Consider the following 17595-nt stretch of genomic DNA (forward strand, 5'->3'; position numbering starts at 1 on the left):
GGATTACATTGATAATGTACGTATGTGATGTCATTAGAGAGGTTTACTTTCTGGGTGATTTAAATATTGACTTGCTTTCATCAGGCTGCCCACTCAAAACAAAGCTTCAAACTGTAACTAGTGCCTGCAACCTGGTTCTGGTGTGACAATAGTGCTAGTACAAACTTGGACCAAGGCACAGAGAAACACAGCAGCCAGAGGTAAGGATAAATCCATAATATTCACTTAAGGTCTTCATAGCAAGACAACAATGCAAGGGCACACGAGAACACTGAACAAAACATGAGACCTGAGCAACTGGCCCACTCCAGAGAGGAACCTAAATAGTCATCCAGCAGGTGATCCCAATAAACCCAATCCGAGTCACCTGGATACCTGTGGAAACCCAAGGGTGCTCTCTAGTGGCAACCACAGGTAGTACACTCCAGGAAGAAACCCTGACCTGTGACATCAGTCAACCTACTGGGGTAGTTATAAACAGCACAGGAATGAAATCATCAACATGTATTGATTATATCTTTACTAATTCTGCAGAGATTTGTTTGAAAGCAGTATCCAAATCCATTGAACATAGTGATCACAACATAGTAGCCATATCTAGGAAAACCAAAGATCCAAAGGCTGGGCCTAATATAGTGTTTAAGAGGTCATACAATAAGTTTTGTAGTGATTCCTATGTTGTTGATGTAAAGAATATTTGTTGGTCCGTGGTGTGTAAAGAGGAGCAAACAGACAATACACTAGACACATTTATTAAATTGCTTATTCCAGTTACTAATACGCATACACCCATTAAGAAAATTGCTGTAAAAACTGTTAAATCCCCTTGGATTGATAAGGAATTGAAAAATGGTATGGCTAAGAGGGATGAGGCAAAAGGACTGGCAAATAAGTCTGATAAGGCAAACATACTGCAATTTGAGAATTCATGTGACAAAACTGAACAAAAAAAATAAGAAACTACACTATGAAACAAAGATAAATGACAAAGAACGATAGTAAATAGCTTTGTAGCACCTTAAATTAAATTTGGGGAAAAAAGGCAAACAATCATTAATTGAATCAGATGGCTCAAACATCACAAAACCAACTGATATTGCCAACTACTTAAATCATTTTTTTAATTGGCAAGATTAGCAAACTTAGGCATGCCATGCCAGCAACAAACGCTGACACTACACATCCAAGTATATCTGAACAAATTATGAAAAACAAGCATTGTAATTTTGCATTTCGTAAAGTGATTGTGGAAGAGGTGAGAGGACCTCGATTGGTGTCTATCAGCAATGACAAGCCACCGGGGTCTGGTCTGGCAACTTGGATGGAAAATTACTCAGGATAATATCGGATGACATTGCCACTCCTATTTGACATATATGTTTTATTTAAGCCTACTAGAATGTGTGTGCCCCCCGGCTTGGAGGGAAGCAAAAGTAATTCTGCTACCCAAGAACAGTAAACCCCTCTTTACTGGCTCAAATAGGCTACCTGGGGCCTGGAGGCCTAGTGGTTAGAGTGTTGGACTTGCAACCGAATCCCTAAGCTGACAAGGTAAAAATCTGTTGCTCTGCCCCTGAACAAGGCAGTTAACCCACTGTTCCTAGGCCATCATTGAAAATAAGAATTTGTTCTTAACTGACTTGCCTAGTCAAATAAAGATTAAACAAAAATAGCAGAACAATCAGCCTGTTACCAACCCATAGTAAACTTCTGGAAAAAATTGTGTTTGACCAGATACAATTCTGTTTTACAGTAAACAAACTGACAACAAACTTTCAGCATGCTTATAGGGAAGGACATTCAGCAAGCACAGCACTTACACAAATGACTGATGATTGGCTAAGATAAATGTATGATCAAAAGATTGTGGGGGCTTGTTAGACTTCAGTGCAGCTTTTGACATTATTGATCATAGTCTGCTGCTGGCAGAACGTATGTGTTATGGCTTTACTACCCCTGCTATATTGTGGATGAAGAGTTACCTGTGTAACAGAACACAGAGGGTGTTCTTTAATGGAAGCCTTACTAACATAATTCAGGTAGAATCAGGAATTCCTAAGGGCTGTTGTGTAGGCCTATTACTTTTTCAATCTTTACCCATGACATGCCACTGGCTTTGAGTAAAACCAGAGTTTCTATGTATGCGGGTGACTCAACTCTATACATGTCAGCTACTACAGCTACTGAAATGACTGCAACACTTAACAAAGAGTTGCAGTTAGTTTCAGAGTGGGTGGCAAGGAATAAGATAGTCCTAAATATTTATACAACTAAAAGCAGTGTATTTGGGACAAATCATTCACTAAACCCTAAACCTCAACTCAATTGTGTAAGAAAGAATGTGGAAATCGAGCAAATTGAACTGAACTGTCATGGTCAAAACATATGGATACAACAGGAGCTATAATGGGGAGTACATCCATAATAAAGCGTTGCTCTACCTTCCCAACAGCACTATCAACAAGGCAGGTCCCACAGGCGCTGGTTTAGTTGCACCTGGACTACTGTTCAGGATTTAGGAAAGTTGTAATTGGCTCAGAACAGGGCAGCATGGCCGGCCCTTGGATGTACACAAGGTGGCAGCGTAGCCTAGTGTTTAGAGCGTTGGACGAGTGTCTGAAAGGTTGCAAGGTATGGTCCCGTGTCCATAAAGCATCTCAGAATAGGAGTACTGATCTTGGATGAGTTTTACTTTTTAGATCATAATGAATAAGATTATGGACAGGGAAGAGATGATCCTACATCCCCACTCTTACTCTGAGATGCCTTGCGGATACAGAAATAATTTCAGTGCGGTTGGCCAATTGGTGATGCTGTGCTGTTGTTTGTTGAGATGCAAGACAAATTTCCCAAAAGGGACAATCAATAATAATTATTATTATTATTATTACAGGCCCAGGTTCCCAGAATATATCAGAATCACACTTTTTTTAACACTGTAACTGACACGATGACTCAGTAATTTCCTAACTCTGGGAGTTATTCCCTTATTTCCAAAAATGTCCTTATGACACAATATCTGCTATATCAGTTATAACACTGGTTTGAAGGCATTTCACCTGGTCTCCACTAAATGGGAATGTCAGCCACAGAAAGGTTCTAAAGTTGTGCCAAAGTAACAGAGAAGTGACTTTTGTTAACAGATTTCTTTTGTGATGCTCATTGGTCCTGTCAACTAAGGAAATATGCCACTTGATTTTTAAAGAATAATGATTGATTTCTAATCTTACATTTTTTTTTTCATCCAATACGGTGTACTTGTGATTTAAAGTCTTTACAGTTGAATTTGCTTCATCTAAATCTCTCTGAATTACTCTGATAAGTGACACATACAGTATAAATGCGATGTACAATGTGATAACTGATGTGTTTGATGCTTTACTGTAGCTTACATCTGATCTTGTAATGTTTTTCCTGCAATCACTCACTCACTCCTGCAAATGCTGCGATATATGGAGAACTTTTCTGATTCTCTTACTTGCACCCCTTTTTCATGTCATTCTGCTGCGGGGAAACCAGTCCAAATCTCTCCGGGTCCTCATTGACTGGAGCCGATGAGAGTTTGTTGGATGCCAAGCTGAACATCCCCACTAAGCCCCTCTCCATTCCCATGGATGTTAGAGCGCTGGATGGACGGGCCACCTATAAGACCACTCCCATCAACCTACGTGTGTCAGGGAATCACAGCGAGACCATTCAATTCCTGCTCATTAAATCCACTCAGATCCCTGTGGTTTTTGGGTTTATCCTGGCTCCAGCAAAACAATACCCTCATCAACTGGTCTACGGGTGCTATCATGGGCTGGGCCATGCCCATTGTCTGAAGTTGGCGCAACCTGCCCCGGGAGCTCGGGGGCTCGGAAGTTGCTCCGCCATTCCCGCGGAGTACCAAGACCTCCGGGAGGTGTTCAGAAAGTCCCATGCCACTTCCCTTCTGCCGCACCGCCCCTATGACTGTGGGATTGACCTTCTCCCTAGCATCACGCTGCCCCGGGGACATCTGTACTCTCTGTTGGGACCAGAGACCAAGGCTATGGAGACCTACATTGGGAACTCCCTATCTACAGGATTTATCCGTCCATCTATCCCCTGTGTATTTATACCTGTGTTCTCTGTTTGTCTGTTGCCAGTTTGTCTTGTTTGTCAAGTCAACCAGCGTTTTTGTGTCTCAGCTCCTGCTTTTCCCAGTCTCCCTTTTTCTCGCCCTCCAGGTTTTGACCCTTGCCTGTCCTGACTCTGATCCCGCCTAACGACCAGTATCTTTGCCCCACCTCTGGATTATTGACCTCTGCCTACCCTGACCGTGAGCCTGCCTGCCGTCCGGTACCGTTGCCCCATTTTTAATTTACTGACCCCTGCCTGCCTTGGCCTGTCTATTGACTGCCCCGTTGGATTATTAAACCTGTTTATTTGATGTTGTCTGCATCTGGGTCTTACCTTCAAACCTGATAGACATTAATACTTCCAGATGTGTCTTTGAGAGTGAGAGGTCAATCACCAGGGGACAGCAGGACTGTTGTCTCCCCGCCTGCTCTCATTGCTGGCCTTCAAGATCCCTGTGTGTGCAGGTTTTTATTTCAACCCAACATAGCAGTATTTATGGTCAAAATGACCAATAATGAATAATCACTGTGGCATTTTAAAACTACCCCACCTCTTTCCTATGGAATATTCTGTATCTCAGGAACATACATTACATTCTACACTACACACTACATACAGTACTATATCCAATGTTCTTATGAGAGACAATACGAATAAAGCGACTTCACTATATATTTATACTAAGTGAATTACCAAACAAACAAAAAAGTATATTGAGCCTTTCACAATGGTTTCCAACCTGGTGTATGTGTACATACCTGGGGTACTTGGCCCATCCACAGGGGGTACCTCCAACATAGGCCTACTGGTAAAAATGCACGAGTGGGTACGTCGGAGGTACTCAGGGTAGATTTGGTTTGGGTAAACAATCGAGAACCATTGCCTATCATAAGAGTGCAGGATCACCAACATTTAGGCTCATCATAACTTTTCAGCAGTTGAGGGTCACATCTTGGCTGTGTTACTAGAGTTCAGACAGATATTTGATATATTGTCTTAGGAGAGAGAAACATGGTTTTGTTTTGTCACATACCCCAAATAGGTGCAGTGAAATGTGTTGTTTTACATGGTCAACCATAGTAGTACGGCATCCCTTTAGCAAATTAGGGTTAAGTGCCTTGCTCAAGGGCTCAAGGGACAGATTTTTCACCTTGACGGCTCAGGTATTCGAACCAGCGACCTTTTGGTTACTGGCCCAATGCTCTAACCGCTAGGCTACCTGCCTCCCTAAGAATCATCTCCTCTAAAGCAAGCTACTTTTAGGTTTGGGAGTATGCATCCGTCAAACAGGCAAGAGCCTTAAAACATAACCAATGGGCCATAGAGTTCTGTTCTGTGAAATGTCCATGCTCGTACCTCGTCTATGCTTTCAGATGAAAAATAAAACTGCAAAAAAGGACCAGATTCATGATTTTAAAGTTCATGTGTTCCCCAATCACATAGCTCTTAAGTGAAACCATGCCCATGCTCTTGACAGAGATGCATATTGAAACCTTCAGATCTGGCAATTTGGACACCACGCAGGCTTCAGTGCTCCATGGGTTCTGACTCGGCAGAAAGATTTACAGTACCTCTTTCTCAAGTTCACCTCAGCTGAGGTGTGTGTGTGTGTGTGTGTGTGTGTGTGTGTGTGTGTGTGTGTGTGTGTGTGTGTGTGTGCGTGCAAGCAAGTGAGCGAGAGGGAGAGAGGGAGAGAGAATATTTGTGCTACAAAACCTGGACATTTCCATGTTTTCAAATAATGTCTAATCTTCAAGGCTAATCTTGTGTTTTTAGCTTGTAAGACTGAAGGGGGTGAAATGAAAAAACACTGAACAATGGTATTGTTCTAAGTAAGCTCAAACTTTTTAGTGATTTGACAGTTACATTAGACAGTCTACAGCGTCCTACAGTATAATATTACTTAGGCCATAGATCATATTGAAATCTCATTCATACATCAATTATTTTTGCTTGCATTGTATGTGCCACCAAACAGTATGTAAATTGAACTAGTAGGGACAGGATGAGAACCAAGTGGGAAGAAACACCATAGTAAATCACACACCACTGAAAAAACAAAACAATGAACCTCAACCTGTGTATTATAAGGTACAGTAATATGGTCCAGGTAGAAATGTTATGCTGAAAGTGGGGCGTTTGCGGTTCCTCAGAACATGACATCTATGGATAACAAAGGCATGCTTAAAACAGCAATCAGCAGTAGAAACAATAACAAATCGTACTCCAAGCCACTGTTTCTGTAAAAAAAAAAGGGATGGGGTTGGAGAAATGTAACCACTCAAATTCATAGACAGAGCTATGGATGCAAGGACTGACCATCCAGGATATCAGCATTATACTGTCGTTTTAACCATGTTTTGAGGCTATATAGTATTTGTTTACATTTATTTTGCTTCCAGATATTGGAGTAAAACATGTTTATAATTTGGGTTACGATGCTGGACCACAGTTGAACTAAGGTCATGAGGCATTTATAAGTCCTATTCTTTAAGAGTAATGGGTACTCTATTATTCAATCATAAGTCCTATTCTTTAAGAGTAATGGGTACTCTATTATTTATTTATACGTCCTATTCTTTAAGAGTAATGGGTACTCCATTATTCATTTATAAGTCCTATTCTTTAAGAGTAATGGGTACTCTATTATTCATTTATAAGTCCAAAAATGTATGTAGCAACTGCTGATTGCCCCTTTAAAGGATGAATATGCAGACATTCTACCCAGTATTATTTTGTGTCTTTCTTTGCCTACAAAGGTGCGTTTGGATAAAGCAGCACCACCTAAATGAATTGGCGATTTAGCCTCTCCTTTCAGCATCATCTCTCAAAAGGCTAGACCAGAAACAGACATGCAACCTGGATGATATGGTAGGAGCTAGCTACATCAGAAACAGACAGTCAGCCATGTGCAGTGTGTAGGCCTACAGTGTGTGCTTCAGCCCTGCCTGGGTTTGGTAAGGGGTTGAGAAGGTGTGGCCTCGGCGCCTGCCAACCCCATAGCCAGAGAGAGTACCCATGACAACCACACGGACCTGCTGGGGACTCTCTGTCTTCGCCAATCGGGGTTGCCGTGGTGACTCCTCACAGGACTACCGTGGATTAGCGGAAGGGGCTTCCAGTTGACTAACCCTCTCCCAGCTGGGAAGCAGCAGTGAGAGAGAGAGGGAGCGGGAGAGCCAGAGACCAAAACCCCAGGAGTAGGACACACAGGGGTCTGGTGTTCTGAACTATGAAAACAGGCTCCATCACTGATTACACACAGGCTTCAGCTTATTGTACTGTAGCTTTAGTCAATTTTATCTTTAGTCAAAGCAATTTCAAAGAGAGGTAGGTAGTGCACAGGTGAACGTTGCATATCTTGCAGCCAAACACGCTCTCATGTCGTAACCCCTTGTTCGTGCAGGACCACTCAGCCCATGCCCGTACTCACTGGTTAAGTCTGCATGGCGTTTGCATGCTGCCCGCTCCATGCCCCCTGGTATTCCCCGATGAGCTGCTGTGCCAGGCAGACACGGAAGTGGCGCTGGGTGAATTGCTTGCCATTGCAGCCGGCCAGAGGGGTGCCCTCGTGGCTCTCCCGTAGGATGATGTAGGCGTTGATGATGCAGAGGTTGACGTAGAACCACAGGAAGTAGCACTACCACTTCTTAAAGGGGCGACCCACTTGAAAACACTCCCTTAGCCGGTCTCATGTTTTCCTGGTACAGCAGCAGTGGGAGGGGGTTTGGAACCTCAAAAGACACCCCTCCTTCTTCTGGCGTGTCCGTACCATCCTCCTCACCCTCACGCTGCTGCTGCCTGCCTAGGCTAATACTCACTATCCCCCTAAAACTCACCAGGCGACAGCTTGCTGAAGTTGTGCGGGCGGAAGACATTGGGGTAACCACGCCGACTGGGCTGGGTGGTCCCACAGGCGTAGAAGCCGTCCCGGAGTAGCCTCTGCAGGAGGGGCACAGAAGAGAAGAAGCTGTACATGAAGAGGTGGTGACGCTTCCCCTCCAGACCTCTCACCAGTGGCATCACCCCTCTGTAGCCCAGGGAAGCCACTGCCACCTCCTCACTGGCCTTACCCACATAAATCCTGGCACGGTGGCAGTAGCCAGAACCCCAATCACACAGCATCCACACTTTGAGTCCTTTCTTTTAGGGGCTTAGAGGGCATGTACTGGGAAGCGGAGAAACATCCCTTCACGGCCAAGGTGCCTTGGTCGATTGTCAGGCAGCATTTGGGTGTGTACGAATCCCACATGGTGCTCTCAACAACGTCCAGCAGTTCAAGTACTTTGAAGAGGCCATCATACCATATCTCGCCACGCACAGGCTCCGACTCATGGTCATATAGATGTAGAATTTGGGTGAGTTTTTCAAAGCGTAGAGCTGTCAAATTTCTTTTTAAAGCATGTATTGCCTATGGAAATGTCACTGGCCTAGTACATGTCAGCATCAGGAAGCTGGTTGATGCCCATGAGAATGTTCAGTCCTATGTAAGCTTTTATCTCTCTTAGGTCAGTGGGATGCCAGTGGGGGTCTGACTTTCCACTCCTCTTTTTCCGATAGAGGGCGTAACCGTTTGTTTGTTCTACCACGTGTTCAAAAAGAGAATCTGTGAAGAGTAACCGGAAATAGTCACAAGTGTCAGCATCGTCTCCCATAGAATGCTGTGGGCCACTGACAGCGGGAAAATGTCTCAATAGAAATGACCTGATCAGGTTTGCCCCAGAAGTCAGGAGAAGTGCAGTCCTCATCAAGATTAAGGGGAGAATCTTTGTGGTGGTTTCTTTGTCCGTGCTAGTTTCCAAAATAGTAAATAGCTCTCTCCTTTTTCTTGCCGCCATGTCGGGGGATATAGAACTGTCCCTGCATGAGTCTTTGTGTATTTGAGATGATGTCTTTATAAAACTTGCTGGTCTTTAAATCATGCAAATTTTATAAACTTGAATCTCACTGTTTCTGCTCTTGGGTATTCTACGCTTTGTAGCGAAGTGTGGCTGCAGACATGAGAAGCTGCATGCATGTCCTGCTTTGTCTGGCGTTTTGCGGCTGCAGCTGGTGGGGTTGCTAGTTCACTAGGCTCGCAGATGGCTTCTTGCAGTTGTATTCACCACTATCAGTAGCTGGATACCCACCTCCGGGGACACGGAGGAAAGGAAACAAACTCACAATATAGTTTATGCAAAGGGTTCCTATTTGTAAATAAACTGTTTGTTTGTATTATGATGTATAAATAATGTTGAATTTGTAGCCTACATAATAAACATTACATTTACAGTCACTGGGTGGCAACTTTGCGTATTTGTAGGTTGTTATTACATGCGTACGAAATCGATTAGTTCGCCATGATATTATTGTCTGGTGAAGGTGCATAGCGTTTGGTTCTACATGACATACCCCTCTATGTACTGGATATACCCCAATAATTTATTATATTAGAATAGTTCACTCACGAACCTGCAGTCCCGTAGGCTACTGTGGGAAGTTAGTCCGTCCCTCTTATATTGTTTGAATGTGGCCAGTCCCTATTCTTCACTCATAGAGGGGAGTATTTCTGAGTGAATTTTGCCTGACTATTTCCATTGCACTGTAGGCCTAACTATTAGCTGATGTGTGGTTTAGCCTACTTTCATATCATTCATCATATAACACTTATAGAATCATTATTTCTAGTGGTATTTAATATTACAAGAATGTTCTTCTGGCCACACCTAAATATTACAGGTTGGTTTCAGAATTGGCTACATTGTCTTTGAACAATTGAACATGTCTTATGAGTAGCCTAGATATTTGTTGAGCAACAACATATACTGTACTGGTTTCCATAGGATATCTTAATGTATTTTTTTTTTGTAATGAGTCCTAATGTGGGGGAAGGGACCTAATGGGAAAATAAAGTCACTTGAACGTGGATAATGGGCTAATATTTGATTGACAGGTAGATCAATGAGATTACAACCTATTCACTCACTCAAAAAGACAGCCAAAATTGAATTTCCAATGTGTAATCACTTTAATTTCAACCATCTGAAAACAACCACATTCCAATAGAAAAATTGTCAGAATGTTGGTTTAGTTGTCACACAAATGTCTATCACTATGCATTCAGTCATTTAAAATAATGCAATGTCAGATATTTTGTTTTTTTTATAAAACATATCTTATCACTGTACTTCATCTCATAACCAAATGACCTGGATTGCAGATGAGATTACATTAAAAGTACATTGTGTAATTGATCAATGTTGGAATGATATAGAGCAACAGGAGCAACGAAATTATTCAAATTTGACATTTACAATTCGTTCCATTCTTTGGCAGCAGAGAACTGGAAGGAAAGGCTTTGGTGTTGGCTTTGGGGATGACCAGTGAAATATACCTGCTGGAGCACGTGCTATGGGTGGGTGTTGCTATGTTGACCAGTGAGCTGAGATAAGACGGGGCTTTACCTAGTAAAGACTTATAGATGACCTGGAGCCAGTGGGTTTGGCAATGAATATGTAGTGAGGACCAGCCAACGAGAGCATACAGGTCACAATGATGGGTAGTATTTGGGGCTTTGGTGACAAAACGGATGGCACTGTGATAGGCTGCATCCAATTTGCTGAGTAGAGTGTTGGAGGCTGACTTGAAAATGACAACGCCGAAGTCAAGGATCGGCAGGATAGTAAGTTTTACGAGGGTATGTTTGGCAGCATGAGTGAAGGGGGCTTTGTTGCGAAATAGGAAGCTGATTCTAGATTTAATTTTGGATTGGAGATGCTTAATGTGAGTCTGGAAGGAGTGTTGTATGGCATTGAAGCTTGTTTGGAGGTTTATTAACACAGTGTCCAAAGAAGGGCCAGATGTATACAGAATGGTGTCGTATGCGTAGAGGTGGATCAGAGAAACACCTGCAGCAAGAGCAACATCGTTGATATATACAGAGAAAAGAGTCGGCCTGAGAATTGAACCCTGTGGCACCCCCATAGAGACTGCCAGAGGTCTGGACAACAGGACCTCCGATTTGACACACTGAATATCTGAGGAGTAGTTGGTGAACCAGGCTAGGCAGTCATTAGAGAAACCAAGGCTGTTGAGTCTGCCGATAAGACTGACAGAGTCAAATCCCTTGACCAGGTCGATTAATATGGCTTTTATTGATGGAGGTTATGATATCATTTAGGACCTTGAGTGTGGCTGAGGTGCACCCGTGACCAGCCAGTTGCTGCGAGGGGTGCAGAGCAGTTGGCCAGGGTTTGGGGTTGCCAGGTGGAAAGCGTGATCAGACGTGGAGAAATGCTTACTGAAATTCTCGATTATAGGGGATTTATCAGTGGTGACAGTGTTTCCTAATCTCAGTGCAGTGGGCAGCTGAGAGGAGGTGCTCTTATTCTCCATGGACTTTACAGTGTCCCAAGACCTTTTGGGATTAGTGCTGCAGGATGCAAATTTCTGTTTGAAAAAGCTTGCCTTTGCTTTCCTAACTGACTGTATATTGGTTCCTGACTTCACTGGAAAGTTGCATATCGCAGGGACTATTCGAAGCTAGTGCAGTGCACCACAGGATGTTTTTGTGCTGGCCAAGGGCAGTCAAGTCTGGAGTGAACCAAGGGCTATATCTGTTCTTAGTTCTCTTAGTTTTTGATAGGGGCATGCTTATTTAAGATGGTGAGGAAGGCACTTTTGAAGAACAACCAGGCATCCTCTACTGACGGGATGAGGTCAATATCCTTCCAGGATACCCAGGCCAGGTGGATTAGAAAGTCCTGCTCGCAGAAGTTTTTTAGGGAGAGTTTGACAGTGATGAGAGGTGGTCGTTTGACCGCGGACCCATAACGGATGCAGGCAATGAGGCAGTGATCGCTGAGATCCTGGTTGAAAACAGCAGTGGTGTATTTAGAGGGAAAGTTGGTCAGGATGTTTACAGATTTGGGGTTGTACCTAGTAGGTTCATTTATATTTTTGTGAGATTGAGGGTATCTAGCTTCGATAGTAAGACGGCCTGTGTGTTAAGCATGTCTCCTAACAGTGCAAACTCTGACGATAGATGGGGGCAATTAATTCACATATGGTGTCCAGGACACAGCAGGGAGCTGAGGGGGGTCTATAACAAGCGGCAACAGTTAGAGAATTATTTCTGGAGAGAGAGATTTTTAAAAGTAGTAGCTCGAACTGTTTGGACATAGCCTGCAGAGTTCTGTCCTACTATCCAGGTCTATCTCTACAGTAGATTGCAACTCCGCCCCCTTTAGCAGTTCTATCTTGACGGAAAATGTTGTAATTGGGATGGACATTTCTGCATTTTTGGTGGTCTTCCTAAGGGAGGATTCGGACACGGCTAGGACATCAGGGTTGGCGGAGTGTGCTAAAGCAGGGAATAAAGCTAACTTAGGGAGGAGGCTTCTGATGTTGACATGAGAGCGCCTGGGGACACACAGGGCCTGGGTTAACCTCTACACCACCAGAGGGACAGACGAAGAGTAGGATAAGGGTACGGCTAAAGGCTATAAGTACTGGTCGTCTAGTGCGTTCGGAACAGAGAGTAAAAGGAGCAGACTTCTGGGCGTGGTAGGATAGATTCAGGGCATAATGCACAGACAAAGGCATGGTAGGGTGCGAGTACAGTGTAGGTAAACCTGGGCATTGAGTGACAATGAAAGAGGCTGCATCTCTGGAGGCGCCAGTTTAGCTAGGTCCGGTCTCTGCATGTGTGTGGGGTGGGGCAAGGGAGCTAACCGAGGCATGTAGAGCGGGACTAGGGGTTCTGCAGAAAAACAAAACAATAAGAGCGACGCTAAAAAACAGTATCCAAGGCATATTGACATTTTGGAAAATGTTTCAAAAACAAGGACATTTCTAAGTGAGCCCAAACTTTTGAACGGTAGTGTATTTGGAGACTGTTTAGTGACAAAAATGACTCCCGAGTGGCACAGCGGTCTAAGACACTGCGTCACAGTGCTAGATGCATCACGACAGATCCGGGTTCGATCCCAGGTTGTGTCGCAGCCGGCTCACAATTTGCCCAGTGTCGTTAGGGGAGGGTTTGGACAGCCGGGATGTCTTTGTCCCATCACGCTCTAGCAACTCCTTGTGGTGGGCGGGGCACATGCACGCTTGTCGCCAGTTGTACAGTGTTTCCTCCGAAACACTGGCGTGACTGGCTTCTGGATTGAGCGAGCAGTGTGTCAAGAGGCAGTGCGGCTTGGCAAGGTCGTGTTTCGGAGGACGCATGGCTCTCGACCTTCGCCTCCCCCGAGTCCGTTCGGGAGTTGCAGTGATGGGACAAGACTGTAACTACATATACCATTAAATTGGGTAAAAAAATATAGATAAAAAATATATAATCATAATAATCATAATTGTTTCATATATTCTTGTAATACTTAAAGGGGTCTTAAAATCAAATATCAAAGGATGCTTGGTATGACGTCCTTAAAACAGTTTCTACATATCTTATTACTAAACCATCTTTGATATAGCAGTGTCCATGGAGATGGGAACAGACTGAGGTTCCCATCAAAACCACTGGATGGCGATAAAGCATTGGCTTTCATGAGGTAAACTTTGGTCAAAACGACTTAATTGTACAGTAGCTGGTGGAGAAATGTAGGGTTACTGACAGAGAATGTCAGTGTATGGGTTAGACTTAGTTCTGAAGTAAAAAATATCTATGTAAAGTGTTCTTATTTCCTCTGTCAGAAGTGACATTTGTTGATTTTGGTGATTTTTGTATCAGTCCAGACCAGGGTTGTGCACAGACCTTTCAGGGCGCAGCTGCTCAAAATGATTGTGATTTTCAATGCTCTTAAATCCTTAAATAATATTAATAATCCTTTAACTAATATATGGTTTCCTGGCTAGTGGCTTGTGTGGATATTTTAGTATATGGTAGTTAGCTAAGGTTTAGACTACCTGTGTAACTCCCGACTGAAGAAAGCATGAAGTTGAGTCGGAGTATCGTTGATACAGCCGCTCCTCTCTATTTCTTTCTGCCTCTCTCTGCCAACCAGACCGAATATTGATGATGATGATGTACAGTATATCAAGTGCTACTCAAATTATATTCTGCTGTGGCAGTATTGTTGATATTTAAATGTGTTTCACATTATGGCCATCATGCTGATGGGCTGGGTCAGAGTGGCTTTTGTCAGGATCTGACCTGTGACTAATCCTATTTACCTGAGCAATTTATCCCTATTAGCCTTTTGACTCTGCCTCTCCATTTTGGTTATTATTATTTCTGTCTATTCCTTTCTGTCACTGCCTTTGTTCAGGAAATGGAATTAAATTCTATGCAAGGAAATTGCTGCATACAGTGCACTGAGTGTACAAAATATTCATTTTGAGTTGCACCCCCTTTTGCCCTCCGAACAGCCTTAATTAATTTGTGCATGGACTCTACAAGGTGTCGAAAGTGTTCCACAGGAATGCTGGCCCATGTTGACTCCAATGCTTCCCGCCGTAGTGTCAAGTTGGCTGGATGTCCTTTGGATGTTGAACCATTCTTGATACACACAGGAAACTGTCAAGTGTGAAAGAGCCAGCAGCGTTGCAGTTCATGACACACTCAAACCAGTGTGCTTGGCACCTACTACCATACCCCATCCAAAGCCACTTAAATATATTGTCTTGCCCATTCACCCTAGGAATGGCACACATACACAATCCATGTCTCTTTTGTCTCAAGGCTTAAAGGGAAGAGAAAGGCTCTGTGTTTCTCCTGCTGTTTTGTACAGACTCTTCCTGGACTCAGCCTTAGCAGGCTGTCCTGAATTCCTCTCTGACTCCATAAGTAAATGCAGCCTAAATGAAAAGAAAACCACTGGGAGATTACGGCTAATTAAAATGCCGTTTACCCATGTTAACATACACTACTGGTTACTACTGTTTTAGAACACTTACTCAGGGTTTTTCTTTATTTTAATCGTGAATACATCAAAACTATGTAATAAAACATATGGAATCATGTGGTAACCCAAAAAGTGTTAAACAAATCAAAATATATTTTATATTTGAGAATGTTCAAATAGCCAGCCTTTGCCTTGATGACAGCTTTGCACACTCTTGGCATTCTCTCAATCAGCTTCACCTGGAATGCTCTCCAACAGTCTTGAAGGGGCTAAGGAGATGTACAAACACGCCCCATAAAGAAAAGGAGAATTTTAAACAGTTTCAGCCCCTGGTTCGACAGTGATCTTGCAAAGTTACTCCACCTCAAGAATTCCATTTGCCGAAAGGCTCTGCACACGCATGCTCTGGCTGACTGGTTCTCGTTCAGGCAAATGAGAAATACGTGCACTCAGGCTATCCGGAAGGCCAACGTTAGTTACTTCATGTTGATGGTTGTTACTGACAAGGAGCACATGGCTGAGCTCTTTAGTCACCACTTCATTAAGTCAGATTCCTATTTGACTCAGCCATGCCTCCTTGCACCTCCAACATTTCCTCTTCTCCAAGCCCTTCTAATATGACTAGCCCCGTTGCTCTTCACTCTTTTCCCCCTGCCGCGCTACAAAGTTTCTCCCCGTCGGCGGTCACTGAGTCCGAGGTGCTAAAGATCCTCTCTAAACTTGACCCCCAAAAAACATCTGGGTCAGATGGTTTAGACTCTTTCTTCTTTAAGATTGCTGCCTCTTTTATCGCCAAGCCTGTCTCTCATCTCTGGGGAGGTTCCCATTGCTTGGAAGGCTGCCAAAGTGCCTTCTTTTTTTTAAATGGGGAGATCAAGCTGATCCTAACTGTTATAGGCCTATTTCTATTTTGCCCTGTTTAACAAAATTGTTGGAAAACTTCTTAATAACTGACTGGCTTTCTTGATGTCTATAGTATTCTCTCTGGTATGCAATCTGGCTTCCGCTCAGGTTATGGATGTGTCATCAACCTTAAAGGTCATCAATGATGTCAGCAATGCCCTTGATTCGAAGCAATGTTGTGCTGCTATTTTTATTGACTTGGCCAAAGCTTTTGATAATGTACCCCAAGGCTCAATCCTAGGCCTGACGCTCTTCTCAATTTACATCAACATAGCTCAGGCAGTAAAAATCTTATACTTATACTTACACTGGCCCCTACCTGGATTTTGCATTAAACGCTATACAACAAAACTTTCTCAGTGTCCAACAAGCTTTCTCTGCCCTTAACATTGTTAACACCTCCAAAGCAAAGGTCATGTGGTTTGGTAAGAATAATGGCCCTCTCCCCTACTTCCTCTGAGGGTTTAGAGCTTGAAGTAGTCACCTCTTACAAGTACTTGGGAGTATGGCTAGACAGTGGACTGTCCTTCTCTCAGCACATATCTAAGCTGCAGGATACGGTTAAATCTAGACTTGGTTTCCTCTATTGTAATCGCTCCTCTTTCACCCCAGCTGCCAAACTAACCCTGATTCAGATTACCATTTTACCCATGCTAGATTACAGAGCGGCTAGATGTTCTTTACCATACGTCCATCAGATTTGTCACCCCTGCACTCTATACTCCTCTGTAAACTGGTCATCTCTGTATACCTGTCGCAAGACCCACTGGTTGATGCTTATTTATAAAACCCTCTCACCCCTATCTGAGATACCTACTGCAGCCCTCATCCTTCGCATCCAACATCTGGTCTGCCAGTCACCCTCTGTTAAGGGTCCCCAAAGCACACACATCCCTGGGTCGCTCCTCTTTTCAGTTCACTGCAGATAGCGTAGTAGTGTTTAATGGTTTACCATTTTGAGTCTCCACTTTTATCCAATGTAAAAAACACTATTTCAAATTTTGCTACATAAGACCAATTTGAGCCGCTCGTCACATATAGTGTATTAGAAATCCTCTTGGCCTTGTTTTGAAGCATTGCAGGCCTAGCTATTTCATGTTGATTGACTCACAGATTTAAAAAAACAAATCCACAAGTTGTTAATTTACGCATAGGCCTGCTTTGTATCAGCAAGAAACATCAACATATCCTTTATCAGTGACCGTTTTGCTCACCTTTTGTAGGAAGGAGACACAACATTACTTAGGGAGTACTTAATGAGACCTTTCCTGATTATGCTGCCTTTTTAGACTCTTTTATGGCACATCTCTGAACAAGGAATTCCCCATTTCAGATTGGACCAGATCGGGTTTGGGAGGACTGAACTAAAAACTAGAACTAAAATGTTTGACTCTCTGTACCTGCTTCTCTACTCCAGCATCGGTCCTTACAGTAAACATTGCATACGTCGGCTCAATCGGAAATTACCTTTCAAAAATGTAAACCATGCTACAGCACAAATCTTCTGCATAATGGATTAAATCGAGCCCTACGCCGTGCAAAAGTTAGTAATGAAAAGATAAGCGAGCTAAAATGACAGGAAATGTTTGTCACATGAAACCCATATCTAGTGGTTTCTAGTGGTAATGACAGGCACCTTTGAACCCAGCAAATGGTATTGATACACCTTGAATAAAATACTAACATTTTCAATTTTATGTCTAGAGCAATACAAAACAAAGATGTAATATACAATCCTTCATCAGTACTCGACATCCTTGCC

This window comes from Oncorhynchus mykiss, chromosome 11 (assembly GCF_013265735.2).
Source record: "Oncorhynchus mykiss isolate Arlee chromosome 11, USDA_OmykA_1.1, whole genome shotgun sequence".
Taxonomy (NCBI): Eukaryota; Metazoa; Chordata; class Actinopteri; order Salmoniformes; family Salmonidae; genus Oncorhynchus; species Oncorhynchus mykiss.